We start from the raw sequence: 17,422 nt of genomic DNA on the forward strand, positions 1-17,422 counted from the left end.
TCCCTTTCCACAACCCTCAGTTTGTTTCCCATAGTCAAGAATCTCTCACAGTTTATCTCACCCTCTGATTTCTTCCCATTCAGTTTTCCCTCCCTTTCCCTGTGGTCCTCTTCACTATTCCTTATGTTCCACATATGAGTGAAACCATATGATTATTATCTTTCTCTGCTTGACTTATTTAACTTAGCATAATATCCTCCAGTTCCATCCGTGTCGATGCAAATGGTAGGTATTCATCTTTTCTGTTGGCTGAATAATATTCCATTATATATATGAACCACATCTTCTTTATCCATTCATCTGTTGAAGGACATCTTGGCTCCTTCCACAGTTTAGCTATTATGGACATTGCTACTATGAAATGTGGGTGCAATTGCTGGATCATAAGCTCTATTTTTAACTTCTTGAGGAACTTCCATATTGTTTTCCAGAGTGGATGTACCAGCTTGTATTCAAAAGTTTACCTAAAATTTTTAAAAATTTTGTTTAAAAAAATTCAATATATTTGTTCTTAACAATTAACTTTTGATTACCCATAAAATTAGTAATCATACACCATGAGACATCAAAGTCAATTATTTTGCTGGGCTATTTTTATTTTATTTTTTGTATATATTTTTAGTTTAGTTACAGTATACTTAACATACAGTGTTGTATTAGTTTCAGGTGTACAATATAATGATTCAACAATTCTATATATTATTCAGTGCTAATCATGATAAGTATACTCTTTAATTCCCATCACCTATTTCATCCATCCCTCACCCTCCTCCCCTCTGGTAACTAACCATTAGTTTGTTCTCTATAGTTAAGAGTCTGTTTTTTAAGTTTCTGCCTCTCTCCTCTTTTTTCCTCCTTTGAGCATTTGTTTTGTTTTTTTAAATTCCACATATGAGTGAAATCATATGGTATTTGTTTTTCTCTGACTGGCTCATTTGGCTTAGCGTTATATTCTCTAGTCCTATTCATGTCTTTGTGAAAGGCAAGATTTCATTTTTTTTATGCTTGAATAATATTCCATTGTATATCCATATATCTATAGATGGACACTTGGGCAGCTTCCATAATTTGGCTTTCATAGATAACTCTGCAATAATCATCGGGGTGCATGTATCTCTTTGAGTTAGTGTTTTTTATTTCTTGGGTAATTATCCAGTAGTGTGATTACTGGATCATAGGGTAGTTCTAGTTTTAATTTTTTGAGAAACTTCCATACTGTTTTCCACTGTGCCTGCACCAGTTTGCATTCCCACCAACAGTGCCCAGGTTTTTTACACATCCGCCCTAACACTTTTGTTCCTTGTGTTTTTAATTTTACCCTTTTGGATATGTGATGTGATATCTCATTGTGGTTTTGGTCTGCATTTCCCTATTGATAAGTGATATTGAGCATCTTTTCGTGTGTCTGTTGGCCATGTAGATGTCTTCTTTGGTGAAATGTCTGTTCATATCTTCTACCCATTTTTTTCCTTTTTTTTAAATTTAAATTCAATTAGCCAAGGTATAGTACCTCATTAGTTTTTGATATAGTGTTCATTGATTCATTAGTTCAGTATAACACTCAGTGCTCATCATATCATGTGCCCTTTTTAATGCCCATTTTTAAATTGGATTATTTGTTTTTGTGTTTTGACTTGTATCAATTCCTTATATATTTTGGATACTAACTCTTTATCACCTATATCATTTGCAAATATCTGATCCAGTTCAGTAGGTTGTCTTTTAGTTTTGTTGATAGTTTTCTTTGATATGCACAAGATTTTTATTTTAATGAAGTCCTAATAGTTTATTTTTGCTTTTATTTCCCTGCCTCAGGAGAGTGGTCTAGAAAAGTGTTGCTTTGGCCTATGTCAGAGACTTTAATTCCTGTGTTCTCTTCTAGGATTTTTATGATTTCAGGTCTCATATTTAGGTCTTTAATCCATTTTGGATTGATTTTTGAATTAATTTTTTATGGTGTAAGACAGTGATCCAGTTTCATTCTTTGGCATGTAGCTCTCCAGTTTTCCCAACACCACTTGTTGAAGACTCTCTCTTGACCATTGCATATTCTTTCCTACTTTGTCAAAGATTAATTGACCATATAATTGTGGGTTTATTTGGGGGTTTTCTATTCTTTTGCATTGATGTATGTGTCAGTACCATACTGTTTTTATTATTACAGTTTTGTAATATAACTTGAAACCTGGAATTGTGATACCTCCAGTTTTGTTTTTCTCTCTCAAGGTTCCTTTGGTTATTCAAGGTCTTTTTTGTTTCCATACAAACTTTAGGATTGTTCATTCCATTCCTGTGAAAAGTGCTGTTGGTATGTCTGTAGAGATGGCATTGGATCTGTAGGTAATAGAGACGTTTTAACAATATTTGTTCTTCCTACCAAAACATGGAATGTCTTTCAATTTCTTTGCATTGCCCTGATTTTCTTTGATCAATGTTTTATAGTTTTCAGAGTATAGATCTTTCACCTCTTTGGTTAAGTTTATTCCAAGATATTGTAGTTTTTTTTTAGTGGAATTATAAATGGGATTGTTTTTCTAGTTTCTTTTTCTGCTGCTTTACCTTTAGTGCATAGTAATGCAACAGATTTCTATACATTGATTTCATATCTTGTGACTTTACTGAATTCATTTATTAGTTCTAGGAGTTTTTTGGTGGAGTCTATAGTGTTTTCTGTATATCATATCATGTCATCTGCAAATAGTAACTTTTCCTTCTTGCTTGCCAATTCGAATGCTTTTATGTCTTTATGTAGTGTAATTACTATGGCTAGGACTTCTAGCACTATGTTGAATACAAGTGGTGAGAGTGGACATCCTTGTTTTGTTCCTGACCTTAGGTGCAATGCTCCCAGTTTTTCTCAATGGAGTATGATGTTCACTGAGGGTTTTTCATATATGGCCTTTATTATGTAGAAGTAAGTTCCCTCTAGACCTGCTTTGTGTAGAGTTTTTATCATAAATGGATGTTATACTTTGTCAAATGCTTTTTCTGCATCTATTTAAATGATCACATGGTTTTCATTCTTTTCCTTATTTATGTGTCACATTGATTGTTTTGCAAATATTGAACCACATTTGCATCCTGAGAATAAATCCCACTTGATTTTTCTCCCAAGCTATTCTTAAAATACATCCCCCCCAAGTTTTTATTTAAATTCCAGTTAGCTAATATATAATGTAATATTTTTCAAGTGTAGACTTCAGTGATTCAACACTTACATACAGCACCAGTGCTCATCACAACTGCCCTCTATAATACCCGTCACCTGTTTAAGCCATCCTCCTGCCCACCTCCCCTCCAGTAGTCATTGGTTTGTTCTCTAACCTAAGAGCCTGTTTCTTGGTTTACTTTGGTTTACCTGCCATCCCATGTTCATTTTTTTTGTTGTTTCTTAAATTCCACATAAGAATGAAATAATACGGTATTTATCTTTCTCTCATTGAATTATTTTCTTAGAATAATATTCTGTAGCTCCATCCACATTTCAAATGGCAAGATTTTATTCTTTCTTATGGCTGAGTAATATTCTATTGTGTGTGTGTGTGTGTGCACACAAGAAATGTATATATCTGTATCTATATATGTATATATCTCACATTTTCTATAGATAGATACCTCACATCTTTATCCATTCACCAGTCAGTGGATATTTGGGCTCTTTCCATAATTTGGCTATTGTTGGTAATGCTGCTATGAACATCAGGATGCATGAATCCCTTTGAATTAGTATTTTTGTATCTTTGGGGTAAATACTTAGTAGTACTATGGCTGGATCCTTAAGTAGTTCTATTTTAACTTTTTGAGGAATCTCCATACTGTTCCAGAGTGGCTGCAACAGTTTGCATCCACCAACAGTATAAGAGCGTTTCCATTTCTCTGCATCCTCACCAACACCTGTTGTTTCTTGTGTTGTTAATTTTAGCCATTTGACAGGTGTGAGGTGATAGCACATTGTAGTTCTGATTTGTATTTCCCTGATGATGAGTGATGTTGAACATCTTTTCATGTTCTGTTAGCCATCTGTATGTCTTCCTTGGGAACATGTCTATTCATGTCTTCTATTTTTTAACTGGATTAGTTGGTTTTGGTGTTGAGCATATGTTCTTTTCATATTTGGACACTAATCTTGTTATCAGATATGTCATTTGCAAATATCTTCTCCCATTTCATAGGTTGCCTTTTAGTTTTATTGACTGTTTCTTTTGCTGTGCAAAAGCTTTTAATTTTGATGAACTCCCAGTAGTTTATTTTTGCCTTTCCCCCTATGTTGCCTCAAGAGACATGTCTAGTTAGGAGTTGCCTCAGCTAATGTAAAGAAGTTACTGTCTGTGTTCCCCTCTAGGACTTTAATGATTTTCTGTCTCACATTTAGGTCTTTAATCCATTTTGTATTTACTTTTGTGTATGGTGTAAGAAAGTGGTCCAGTTTCATTCTTCTGCATGTTGCTGTCCAGTTTTCCCAACACCATTTGTTGAAGAGACTGTCTTTTTTCCATTGGATATTCTTTCTTTGCCAGAGATTAGTTGGCCAAATAGTTGTGGGTCCACTTCTGGGCTTTATATTCTGTTCCATTGGTCTATTTGTCTGTTTGTGTGCCAGGACTGTACTGTTTTGGTCACTACAGTTTTGATATAACTTGAAGTCCAGAATCGTGACACCTCTCGATTTGCTTTGCTTTTTCAAGATTGTTTTGGCTATTTGAGGTCTTTTGTGGTTCCATATGAATTTATGATTGTTTTTTCTAGCTCTGTGAAAAATGCTCATGGTATTTGATAGGGATTTCATTAAATGTGTAGATTTCTTTGGATAATATAAACATTTTAACAATATTTGTCTTTCCTACCCATGAGCATGGAGTGCTTTTCCGTTTCTTTGTGTCATCTTCAGTTTCTTTCATCAGTGTTTTATAGTTTTCTGAGTACAGGTCTTTTAAGTCTTCAGCTGGGTATCTTATGGTTTTTGGCATAATCATAAATGGTATTGATTTCTTAATTTCTCTTTCTTCTGCTTCATTATTAGTGTATAGAAATGCAACAGATTTCTATAGATTGATTTTGTATCTTATGATTTTATTGAATTACTGTATAAGTTCTAGAAAATTTTTTGGTTGAGTCTTTCAGGTTTTGTACACACTGTATCATGTCATCTGCAAATAGTAAAAGTTTGACTTCTTTCTTGCCAATTTGGATGCCTTTTCTTTCTTCATTTCTTTTTTCTTTCTTTCTTTTTTTTTTTTTGATTGCCAAAGCTAGGACTTCCAGTATAATGTTAGATAACCATGGTGAATGTGCAAATCCCTGTCCTGTTCCTGACCATAGAGGAAAAGCTCTCTGTTTTTCTCCTTTGAGGATGATATTAGCTGTGGGTATTTTGTATTTGGCCTTTCTTATTTTGAGATATGTTCCTTCTAACCCACTTTGTTGAGAGTTTTTTTTAGTCATAAATGGATGTTGTACTTTGTGAAATGTTTTTTTCTACATCTATTGAAAGGATCATAGTTTTCTTATTCTTTCTTTTATTAATGTGGTGTATCACATCGACTGATTTGCAAAATTTGAACCACTATTGACGTCCAGGGATAAATCCCACTTGATCATGGTGAATGATTCTTTTACTGTGTTGTTGGAATCATTTTGCTAACATTTTACTGATAGTTTTTGCATCCATGATCATCAGGGATATTGGTCTGTAGTTCTCCTTTTTAGTGAAGTCTTCGTGTGGTTTCGGAATTAGGATAATGCTGGTCTCATAGAATGAATTTGGAATTTTTCCTCTATTTCTATTTTTTGGAGTAATATTAGAAGAATAGGTATTAATTCTTCTTCAAATACTTGTAGAATTCAACTGTGGGGCCAGCTCATCCTTGACTTTTGTTTCTTGGGAGATTTTTGATTACTGATTCAATTTCTTTGCTGGTTATAGGTCTGTTAAGGTTTTCTATTTCTTCCTGTTTCAGTTTTGGTAGCTTATGTTTCTAGGAACTTATCCTTTTCTTGCAGGTTGTCCAATTTGTTGGCATATAGTTTTTCATAATCTCTTATTGTTTGTATTTCTGTGGTATTGGTTGCTATTTCTCCTCTCTCATTTGTGATTTATTTATTTGGGTCTTTTCTTTTTTCTTACTGTTAAGACTGGCTAGTGGATTATCAATTTTCTTAATGTTTTCAAAGAACCAGCTTCTGGTTTCATTAATCTCTTCTTTTTTTTTTTTAGTTTCTGTATCATTTATGTCTGCTCTAATCTTTTATTTCCCTTCTACTGCAGGATTTAGGCTTCATTTGTTCTTTTTCTGACTTTTTAAGATGTAAGTTTGGTTGTTTTTTGAGATTTTTTTTCTTTCTTCTTTAGGTAGGCCTGTATTGCTATACACTTCCCTCTTATGACCACTTTTGTTACATCCCAAATTTTTAGAGTGTTGTGTTTTCATTCTCATTTGTTTCCATGTAATTTTTATTTCCTCTTTGACTTCTAAGTTGAACCATTCACTCTGTAGTAGATGTTGTTTAACATCCATTTATTTTTGGTTTTTCCAAATTTTTTCTTGTGATTGACTTCTAATTTCATAATGTTATTGCCAGAAAATATGCATCTATGATCTCTTTCTTTTTGTACTTGATGAGGGCTGATTTGTGACCCAGTCTGTGACCTCTTCTGGGGAATATCCAACGTGCACTTCAAAAGAATGTCCAGTGTGTATTTTGGTGACATAGGGGAGAATGTTATGAATATATCTGTTAAGATCATCTGGTCCAGTGTGTCATTCAAAGCCATTATTTCCTTGTTGGTTTTCTGCTTAGATGATCTGTCCACTGATGTAAGTGGATGTTGTTAAAGACCCAGCTATTATTGTATTATTATCAATGAGTTCCTTTTTGTTTGTTATTGTTTTATATATTTGGGTGCTCCCATGTTTGGTGCATAAATATTCACAATTGTTAGATTTCCTTGTTGAATACTCCCCTTGATTATGATATAGTGCCCTTCTTCATCACTTGTCACCTTCTTTGGTTTAAAATCTGGTTTGTCTGATATAAGTGTCATTACTCTGGCTTTCTTTTGATGTCCGTTTGTATGATTATTTCTCCATCCCTTCACCTGCAATGTACAGGTGTCTCTAGGTCTGAAATGAATCTCTTTTAGGCAGCATGTAGATGGGTATTTTTTTTTTAAATCCATTCTGACACCCTATGTCTTTTGTTTGGAGCATTTAGTCCATTTACATTCAGAGTAATAACTGATAGATATGTATTTAGTGCCATTTTATTACTTGTTTTGTCATTGTTTCTGGAGATTTTCTCTGTTCCTTTCTTGCTTTTGTCACTTTTGGTGTTTCCTTCCCACTCAAGGAGTCCTTTTCATAGTTCTTGCAGGGCTGGTTTACTGGTCACGAAATCCTTTAGCTTTGTTTGTCTGGGAAACTCTGTTATCTCTCCTTCTATTCTGAATGATAGCCTTCCTGGTTAAAGTATTCTTGACTGTAGATTTTTTCCCATTCAGCATGTTGATATCGCGCCACTTCTTTAGGGCCTGTCAAGTTTCTCTTGAATGATTGGCAACTAGCCTTGTCAGTCTTTCCTTGTAATTTAGGAACTTCTTTTGTCTGCTTCTTTGTTTAAAAGTATACGTGGCTTTTATTTTTATTTTTTAAAATTTTTATTTAAATTCAATTTAACATATACTGTATTATTAGTTTCATAATTAGAATTTAGCATACAACACCCCGTGTTCATTACTTCAAGTGCCCTCCGTAATGTCCATCACTCAATTACTCCATCCCACCACCCACCTCCCTTCCAGCAACCCTCAGTTTGTTTCCTGGAGTTAAGAGTCTCTTATGGTTTGTTTCCCCTCTCTGTTTTCATCTTATTTTATTTTTCCTTCCCTTCCCCTATGTTCATCTCTTTTATTTCTTAAATTCCACATACCAGTGAAATCATGTGGTATTTTCTTTCTCTGACTGACTTATTTTGCTTAGCATAATACCCTCTAGTTCCAACCACATTATTGGAAATGGCAAGATTTCATTCTTTTTGATGACTGAGTAACATTCCATATTATATACATACCACCTCTTCTTTATCTATTCATCTGTTGATGGACACCTGGGCTCTTTCCATATTTTGACTATTGTGGACATTGCTGCTATAAACATTGGGGTGCATGTGTCCTTTCAAATCACTATGTTTGTATCTTTCAGATAAATACTTAGTAGTGCAATTGCTTGGTCATAGCGTACCTCTATTTTTAACTTTTTGAAGAAAATCCATACTGTTCTCCAGAGTGGCTGTACCAGTTTGCATTCCCACCAACAGTGTAAGAGGGTTCTGCTTTCTTTGCATTCTTGCCAACATCTGTTGCTTCCTGAGTTGTTCATGTTAGCCATTCTGACCAGTGTGAGGTGGTATCTCATTGTGGTTTCGATTTGTATTTCCCTGATAATGAGTAATGTTGAGCACCTTCATGTGTCTGTTGGTCATGTGTATGTCTTCTTTGGAGAAGTGTCTGTTCATGTCTTCTGCCCATTTCTTGACTGGATTTTTGTTTGGGTGTTGAGTTTGAGAAGTTCTTTATAGATCTTGGATACTAGCCCTTTATCTGATAAGAGATTTGCAAATATCTTCTCCCATTCCGTGGGTTGCCTTTAGTTTTATCGATTGTTACCGTTGTTGTGCAATAGCTTTTTATCTTAATGAAGTCCCAAAAGTTCATTTTTACTTTTGTTTCCCTTGCCTTTGGAGATGTATCTAGCAAGAAATTGCTGTGGCCTAGGTCAAAGAGATTTTTGCCTGTGTTCTCTAGGATTTTGATGGATTCCTATCTCACATTTCGGTCTTTCACTCATTTTGAATTTATTTTTGTGTATAGTGTGAGAGCATGGTCCAGTTTCATTCTTCCTCATGTGGTTGTACATTTTTCCCAACACCATTTGTTGAAGAGATTGGATATTCTTTCCTGTTTTGTTGAAGATTAGTTGACCATTGCGGGTTGAGGGTCCATTTCTGGGTTCTCTATTCTGTTCCATTGATATATGTGTCTGTTTTTGTGTCAGTCCCATATTATCTTGCCAATTATAGCTTTGTAATACAGCTTTAAGTCTGGGATTTTGATGCCTCCAGCCTTGGTTTTCTTTTTCAACATTCCTTTGGCTACTTGGGTCTTCTGTTTCCATACAAATTTTGTATTGTTTGTTTCAGCTTTGTGGAAAATGTTGATGGTATTTAGATAGGGATTACATTAAATGTGTAGATCGATTGGATAGCACAGACATTTTAACAATATTTGTCTTGCTTCTTTTAAGATTTTTTCCTTATTGCTATATTTTGCAAATTTAATTACAATATGTCTTGGTGTTGACTTGTTTTTGTTGAATTTGGTGGGAATTCTCTGCGCCTCCCGGTTTTGGATGTCTGTTACCTTCCCCAGATTTGGGAAATTTTAAGCTATGATTTCCCCAAATAAATTTTATGTCCCCTTTTCTCTCTCTTCTTCTTCTGGGACTCCTATAATACAAATGTTATTACGTTTGATGGAGTTACTGAGTTCCCTAAGTCTATTCTTGTGTTGCATATTTATTTTTCTCATTTTTGTTCAACTTCATTATTTTCCATTGTTTCATTCTCTTTATCACTTATTCATTCCTTTTTTTCTAACTTTGTGTTCATTGCATCCAATCTGTTTTGAATGTCAATTACTGCATTTCTCATTTCTGTTTTTTAACTCTTTGGTAAGGGCCTCCTTGCATTCTTCCATTCTTTTCTCAAACCCAGTGTATTTGTGATTATTGCTTTAAATTATCCATCAGGCATATTACTTATATCTGTTTTGATTAGATCTCTGGGTGTGACCTCCTCTTGTTATTTCAACTGGGATGAATTCTTCTGTCTTGGTATTTTGTCTAAGTCTCTGTTCTTTTCTGTGTTAGAAAAGCCCATTATGTTCCTGTTCCTGAGATAATGGCTTTTTGAAGTGTCTGTGGCCTGGTGCTTCTTGATGTTCTCTGGTGTGTGCTGTGTACACCCAGCTACTATGTTTTTGCTACTTTATCCTTCAGGCCCATCATCCGCAGAAGCTGTCCTTTCCTACAAGGAAAGTGTTTGGACCTTTTTCAGAGTGTGCTGAGTTTTAAGTAGGTGTGTTCTGGTCTGTTTGTTAAATGAGACCCGATGTTACTTCAACTAGAATTTGTAAACCTCTCTGGTCTGGAGATGCAGTGTGTGTGGTGGTTTCTTCTTGTCTTCTGGGGAAGTAGTGTGCTGCATTGGGACCAAGGCAAATTTAACCAAATGGGTAGTTCTGGTAGAACATGGGTTTGTGGGATTTGATGTAAGCAGGTTAGGCAGCCAGTGTTGGTGCTCAGGTGTTTACTGCAAGTGGTTCTGTTTTTATACTGAGGGGCAGGGGTAGGGAAATGGCTCCAGCCAGCTCCTTTGTCCCCAAAGAGGGTTCTCCATGCTTGCTGTTCTCAAAGAAGTACTCTCAGTAAAGTGAAGAATCTCCCATTTGTGTGTCCCAGGCATTTTTCAGATTGCTGTTTTCACTCTATCTCTGGGTTGTTTGCCTGCCCTCTCTCCAGGAGCAATGAAGTTTCCTCCAAGCTCTATTCCAGACAAACCCACCAACCTTAAGCTCCAGTCTTTGAACCCCACTGGTTAAAAAACTTACAAAAATCAGCTAATGGCTTTGGGGCAGTGTTGTCCTTGTGCATCCCCCTATGCGCTTCTCTCTTTGTTGCCTTTCTCTGTGACAAGAAAGACCATAATGGTAAATATAATTCTAAGTTGTAAATTCCCCCAAGGGCTGGTTTAGTAGGACCCTGACTACAAATGGAGTTTAACACACATTTCTCTCTAACCAAATCTAGTTGAAATTAGAGGGCAACTCTCATTTTTGTGTGGCCTTATTTTGTGACTCCCAACCTCATACTTACCAAGCCAACTTATTCAGGACACACACAAAAAAAGCTTGTAGATTCTTATAGCTTCCAGAACCATAGTTCTTTTTTTTAAGTATTTATTTATTTATTTTACTTTTGTTATGAGTCTTTTTTTTCATTAAGTTCAATTAGCCAACATATAGTACATCATTAGTTTTTGATATAGTGTTCAATGATTCATTAGTTGTGTATAACACCCAGTGCTTAAATTCCAGTTAGTTAACATACAGTATAATATTAGTTTCAGGTGTACAATTTAGTAGTCCAACACTTACATTAAATAACCATGCTCATCACAAGTATATTCCTTAAACCCCACTGCTTATTTATTCCATCCCCCTCCTCGCTTCCTCTCTGGTAACTATCAGTTTTTTTCTCTATAGTTAAGTCTTTTCTTGGTTTTTCTCTCTATTTTTTCCTCCTATGATGATTTGTTTTGTTTCCTAAATTCCACAGTTATTTGAAATAATACAGTATTTTTCTTTGTTTGACTGACTTATTTCACATAGCATAATACTGTCTAGCTCCATCCACTTCTTTGCAAATGGCAAGATTTCATTCTTTTTATGGCTGAATAATATTCCATTATATATATTTAGCAGGTTCCATTAATGAAGACTGCAGACAGGAAACAGGGAACAGACTAAGCCAGCAAAGAGCAGTAAATACAGACTGTGGATTGCAACTGGGGAAGGGATTCCAATGTGGACTTCTGGATTTAACCAAGGGCTAAGAACTGGTGCTTTGTCAGAGTCTCCTGTGTCAGTGATAGAGTTATACATTAACCCTGTGCTGGAAAGCCAATTCAATCAGGAGCTCTAATGCATAAAAGAGCAGAGCTCAAAGCAAGATGGACTTATTAATGGTCCTTGGAAATGTTGAGAAAGACAGTGAACTCAAAATGATTCATGGGACACCACACCTGTGTTTCTTGTAGTCCCCAAATATAGTCAGAAATTTGCTTTGGATCCAGACACTGACACCAAATCTGTTAAAAAAATTCAAGCAAGTATATTCTAAAGACCTCATTGGCTTTATTAAGTAATTTTTTAATTGGGTAGTATCCCACCTAGCAAACAGAAAGGAGCTCCATTGACCTGCAAAAATGAAAAGGTTTTTAGGTGAAAAGAGAAAGTAGGAGACAAATTATTAGTAGAGAATCCATTGTTTTAGGCAATGTTGCCCTTCGAGGAGGAGAGAAGAGGATCTGTCAGTATAGTTTTTAGTGCTGACCAGGACATTGCCATGTTGGCTGCTGAAAGACTACATCTCTGGGGGTTGAAACTGCTGTTAGGTACTAAATCTTGGTTTACTGACTTGGGGCTTTAATTTAAGTGGATCCATTATGACTTTCTTTTTAACACATCTCTTCTTGGAATATAAATCCTGTGTGTTTCACACTGACTTCATTTTGAGTCCTAGTTTCACCTCTGCCCACCAAATGTGTGCTCTGCCTTTGCTTCCTGAGACAGAGCTCTGCCCTTGCAAGAGGGCCCTAAACTTGAATCCTAGCTCTGAGCTTTGCTAATGCGGGAACCCTCATTGTCTGTCCCTCAACCTCTTCATTTATTTGATTCTTAATTCATGGTGGAAAAGATTATAATGTCCATGTAGGGTTGTAAAGAAAATGACATGAGAAATGTATGTAGAGATGCACATCTAAGGTTTATTGCCATGGAGTTTTCACATTTCCTCTCATTTCTATCCCAGTTTCAGAGGACACACTGCCAGAGGATGGAATACAAGCTCCCAGGTATACCATAAACTACTCTGCTCCTGCTCCCCCTGCATTGCTTTTGCAGCAGAAAATAATAAATAACAGAACATCACATACAACATCAGGTGAGGTATGGAACCTTAAACAATAGGTCATGGCTTGAAATTTGCTCAGCACACAAAATTTTGCTGTCCATATCTGCTTGTCCTCTAACCCTGTCATTTGGTTCCCTTTCTTTTATTTGTTCCATTCCTTAGGACCTGTCTCAGTCAGATTTTCTCAACCTCTTGTGCATTTTCCCCCATCCTTTAAGAATGCACAGGCATGAAACTATACCTAATGGAGTTGGAGTCTCACCTTGTTGGGTCCTTCTTGAGGCCCAGGTCGTATATCCACTAGCACACTCAATCTTGCTCATTCTACTTTGTGTGTTGCCTGCTCCCCAAAGGGGTGGTGGGGTGGTTTGATCTCCAAACAGTGAGAGGTTGTCCCTGTACATGCCAGATGTTCAGGATTTCCATTCTTCTCTATGTGAAGACTATTCCTGCGGGGTAGCCAGAAGTGCTGGCGCCATGATTCTTAGTTGCTTAAGAGCTGCCCCTTTCACCCTTGACAAGCTAGACTCTCTTAGTTCTCTCTTCTAAGGAGAATGTCTGCATGCCCCATTCATATATGTGCCAGTCCAGACAATGTACACTTGGTCTGAATAATTTCTTCCAAAAATATTTTTTTTGCCATCCTATTGTGGGCTGCAGCCTGTGGCTACCAGGGAACCCCCAGGTGAAGTGCCTGATCCCTCACAAGCACACCTCTCCAGCCTGCATGCTGCCCAGACATCAGTGTTGACCTAAGGTGACTTGCTTCCTGGTCTAAAAACTCTTCTCTCTATCTCTTTGGGGGACAGTATACAAGTCTTTCACATTACCTTTAGTCCTGGGTATATGATTTCTTCTGTTGAAGAACAGAAGTATAAGACTCCAGTGATCAGATAGATTCAGGATTCCATATCCAGTTCAATTTGATTGATATCAGAGAAAGTGACAGAAGGACCTCTTTATCATGACTGCCTTACATCCCAGTCAGCTTCTGCTTCAGTCTTTGTTAACACCATCTTTTGTACCAATGACACTTCATACATCAGTCAGTCCCCTAGGCGGATTATTTCCCTGACTTGATTTCTGTCTCCTTTTATACATATGTATGAAGCAGGTGATGAGTGGGGTCTCAGGACTGTCATGGTGGTTCATAGCAAGTCCCAGGTGGATAGCCCAACATGGTTTTTTAGAACATGGGGATCCATGACACCTGCTGTTTCTGCTCTAGGAAAAACAAAGAGTCCTTTCAACACCTTGTTTCATGAGCCAACATACTTTCTAGATAAAATAAAAGACATTTACAATCATTAAAAGTTTCTATCTCCTAATAAAGATGTAGAGTATCTTCTCTAAGAAAGAAAGGAGCTACTCATCCTTATTTAGCTGCCCCATATGAGAACCAAAGTCTATGACATGAGGTTGGAGGTTATCAGAAGTGGATCTTCTGGAGACTCTCACACCACAGGCAGGAAAGGGTGTGGGGGTAAATGCTGGTGCTGTCTTCTTAGATTTCCACCAAGAAGAAGTATTATTTTCATAACATTACAGATAAAGAAAACTGAAGCAAGATAAGGAAAAAATAATGTGGGCAGAAAAGTTTGGAAAGAAGAATTAGGCTTTGAAGTTAGTCTGGAAGAATGAAAAGTGTCTAAGGAAGAAAGGCTTTCCAAGATAAGGGAAGAGTCTGAGCAAGGGCAAACTATTTCTAGTCAGAAGTTCAAAAAATGCCTGGAAAGAAAGAGAAGGGCACCTGGCTACAATATTATGGCCAGGAATGTGGTTCTTCCTGTCCATAATAGCATATCCCAAACCACCCCTCATTGTGCTAATTCTTATTCTTTCCTTCTTCTCTCCTCCCCATAGTGTCTTCTACTGCTTCAGTCATGGGTCAGTCTTCCTGTTCCATATCCTCTCATAGAAAGGGTGGTGATTTGGCCTACAGCTTTGAGAAATTTTTTAAGGAATTCAAGCTGGAAAGAAAAATTCTCTCTCAGGAAACCATCACCTTGATTCAATCACAAGTGGTGAAGTGGGACCTTCAGAGAGCAGTTTCTGTAATCAGTGATGCATTGAGAGACATGGAGAATGCCCCAGTAAACATTGCTGTGACTGGGGAGTCTGGGACAGGGAAGTCCAGCTTTATCAATGCCCTGTGGAGAGTGGGTCACGAGGATGATGGGGCTGCCCCTGTTGGGGTAGTGGAGACAACCTTTAAGAGAACTCCATACAAACACCCAAAGTTTCCCAATGTAACATTATGGGACCTGCCCGGTGTGAGGACTACTACCTTACAGCCACAGAAATATCTAAATAAAATGAAATTTGGTGAATATGATTTCTTTATTATCATCTCTGCTACATGCTTTAAGGACAATGATCTGTATCTGGCTACAGCAATTAGAAAAATGAAGAAAAATTTTGTCCAAAGTAAAGTAGACAGTTATTTACATAACCTAGAAATGAGTAAACCCAACACATTTGATAAGCATGAAATCCTGCAAAGGATCTGCAATGACCATGTGACACATTTGCAGGAGGCCAATGTGAGTGATCCTCAGATCTTCTTAGTCTCCAGCCTTGAGTTGTCTGGCTATGATTTCTAAAGCCTGGAGACCACCCTTCTGAGGGAGCTCCCAGTCCCCAACCACCACATCTTCATGCAATACTTGCCGAAAGTTACGGAGACTGCCACTGATTGGAGGAGGGATTCTCTGAGATGGAAGATATGGTTGGAGGCCCTGAAGGCTGGAACATCAACCCCGAACCCTTTCCTGGGCTTGATCGGTGATAACGATGTGGAGAAGCTGGAGGAGACTTTAACCCTTTACAGGTCTTACTCTGGGCTGGATGATGCATCCCTGGAAATCATGGCCAAGGACTTGCACGTGTCAGTGGAGAAACTCAAGGCAAAACTTAGGTCTCCCCATTTGCTCTCACTTGAGAAGGATGATGAGTTGCTAGGGGAAAAACTGTTGAGATATGTGGAAAAATTCTGCTCTGTTAGTGGACAACCCATTGCCACTGGTCTTTAGAAAGATTTTCTATTTGCAAAATTATTTCCTTGAGACTGTGGTGAGTGATGTGAAAGTTCTTCTTAAAAAAGAAGAGATTTTTAAGGACTCCATGGGCTCTGGACAAGCCTATCTACTTAAGGATGTTGGGAATTATAATGGGAAAAGTGAGACAGCCAGTTCCTGAATTATTCTTGGTGCTGGCATGGCACTGGTGCCTGGAAAGTTGACTTAGGGCTCCCCTGAAGCAATCCTGACCCACAGCCCTCAGGGATTGTCACAGATATTTCCATAATGCACTCTTAAACAAACCATGAACTTAGTGACTATTATTTGACAGTGAGAGAATGAGCTCTAAAGAATCCTTCCTTCATATGATCCTTCTTGGGAAAATGAAGGACAGAAATCTGGAATTTTCTGCTTAGTAGGGAGTATAACACTTTGTGTGATGGTTACTTCTTCCACAGCACTGGTCTTTCTACTGACACATTATGAATAAAATGGCTGTGCACACAGTAGGTCCTCAAAAATGATTTTTTAAAATAAATGTATACATAGTCCACTTTTTGTGTTCCTGACATTCTGTTGTGAATCCATAAATTGTGATAATTAATAGATCAATTCATGTTGACTGATATCCTCCTTGTCCTTTCTAGGGTTATCATTTCCTTTAAAAACATAAAAGTTGGTGAGCTGAACATGTGTCACAGGAAATGAAAGAGAAACATTAGCTAAGGAAAAACTTTACCTGGGGTACTTTGTGAGAGGGACAAGTGTATAAGATGGAAACATAGTCCAAGGTTTGCATATTATAGGTCAGACACCCCTTGGTTGCTATTAGAGTATTTTCTGTCTGAACTTGAGAGGTTAGGGAATAAGAGACAACTGGATTGTGCATCTAGGTGGAAATTTAAAAAAAAATGCAGAAGGTACTTGAACATATCCAATCCTGCATCTAATAAGGGGAATGCAAATTCATGTCAAGAAATGTCATGTACACTAAGATATAATTTATCTCCTATTAGATTGGGTGAAATTGCATAGTTTGACATTCTGTGGGTGAAACTGTAGAAAAACAGTTGCTGTCATACAATGTTGGTATTCCCACAAAATGATCTAGCCTAATGTGGCATATGAGGCCATCTCTAGGAAAATTACACACACATTACACTTTGCCCCAGCGATCTCACTTTGAAGAATCTGGGCCATGAAATTGAGAGTAGATTTGTGGCTGGCAGGGGTTGGAAAGTGGGGATAATGTGTAATGCTGTTGAAAGAGCACATCTTTCAGTTATAAGGTGAATGTATAGCATGGTGACTATAGTTAATAATACTGTGTAATAACACTATACAAAAACAATAGTTGAAATTTGCTAGGACAGTAGATCCTAAGCCTGCTCACCACACACACACACAAGGCAAATATGTGAGGTGATGGATGTATTAATCAACTCGATTGCAGTTATCATTTCACCATATGTACATATATGTCAAATCACCACATTGTATACTTTAAGTTTCACTTAAATAAAGCTGGGGGGGGAGAGAAGAACAAAAAAGCTGGGAAAAATTCCAAAATATATATGGTTAAAGTTATTAATTGCAGCACTATTTGAAATGGTAGAACACAAAATTGAAATGTTCTTCAATAAGAAATGTTACAGC

General features: G+C 37.0%; 1 pseudogene; it reads left to right on the forward strand.

Moving 5' to 3' along the window:
• The first annotated feature begins 14,629 nt into the window (after positions 1-14,629).
• LOC112816224 (interferon-gamma-inducible GTPase 10-like) lies at positions 14,630-15,944 on the forward strand (annotated as a pseudogene).
• Positions 15,945-17,422: the final 1,478 nt, after the last annotated feature.

Source organism: Callorhinus ursinus, unplaced genomic scaffold (genome assembly GCF_003265705.2).
Source record: "Callorhinus ursinus isolate GAN/ISIS: 27379988/994484 unplaced genomic scaffold, GSC_fseal_2.0 scaffold81, whole genome shotgun sequence".
Lineage (NCBI taxonomy): Eukaryota > Metazoa > Chordata > Mammalia > Carnivora > Otariidae > Callorhinus > Callorhinus ursinus.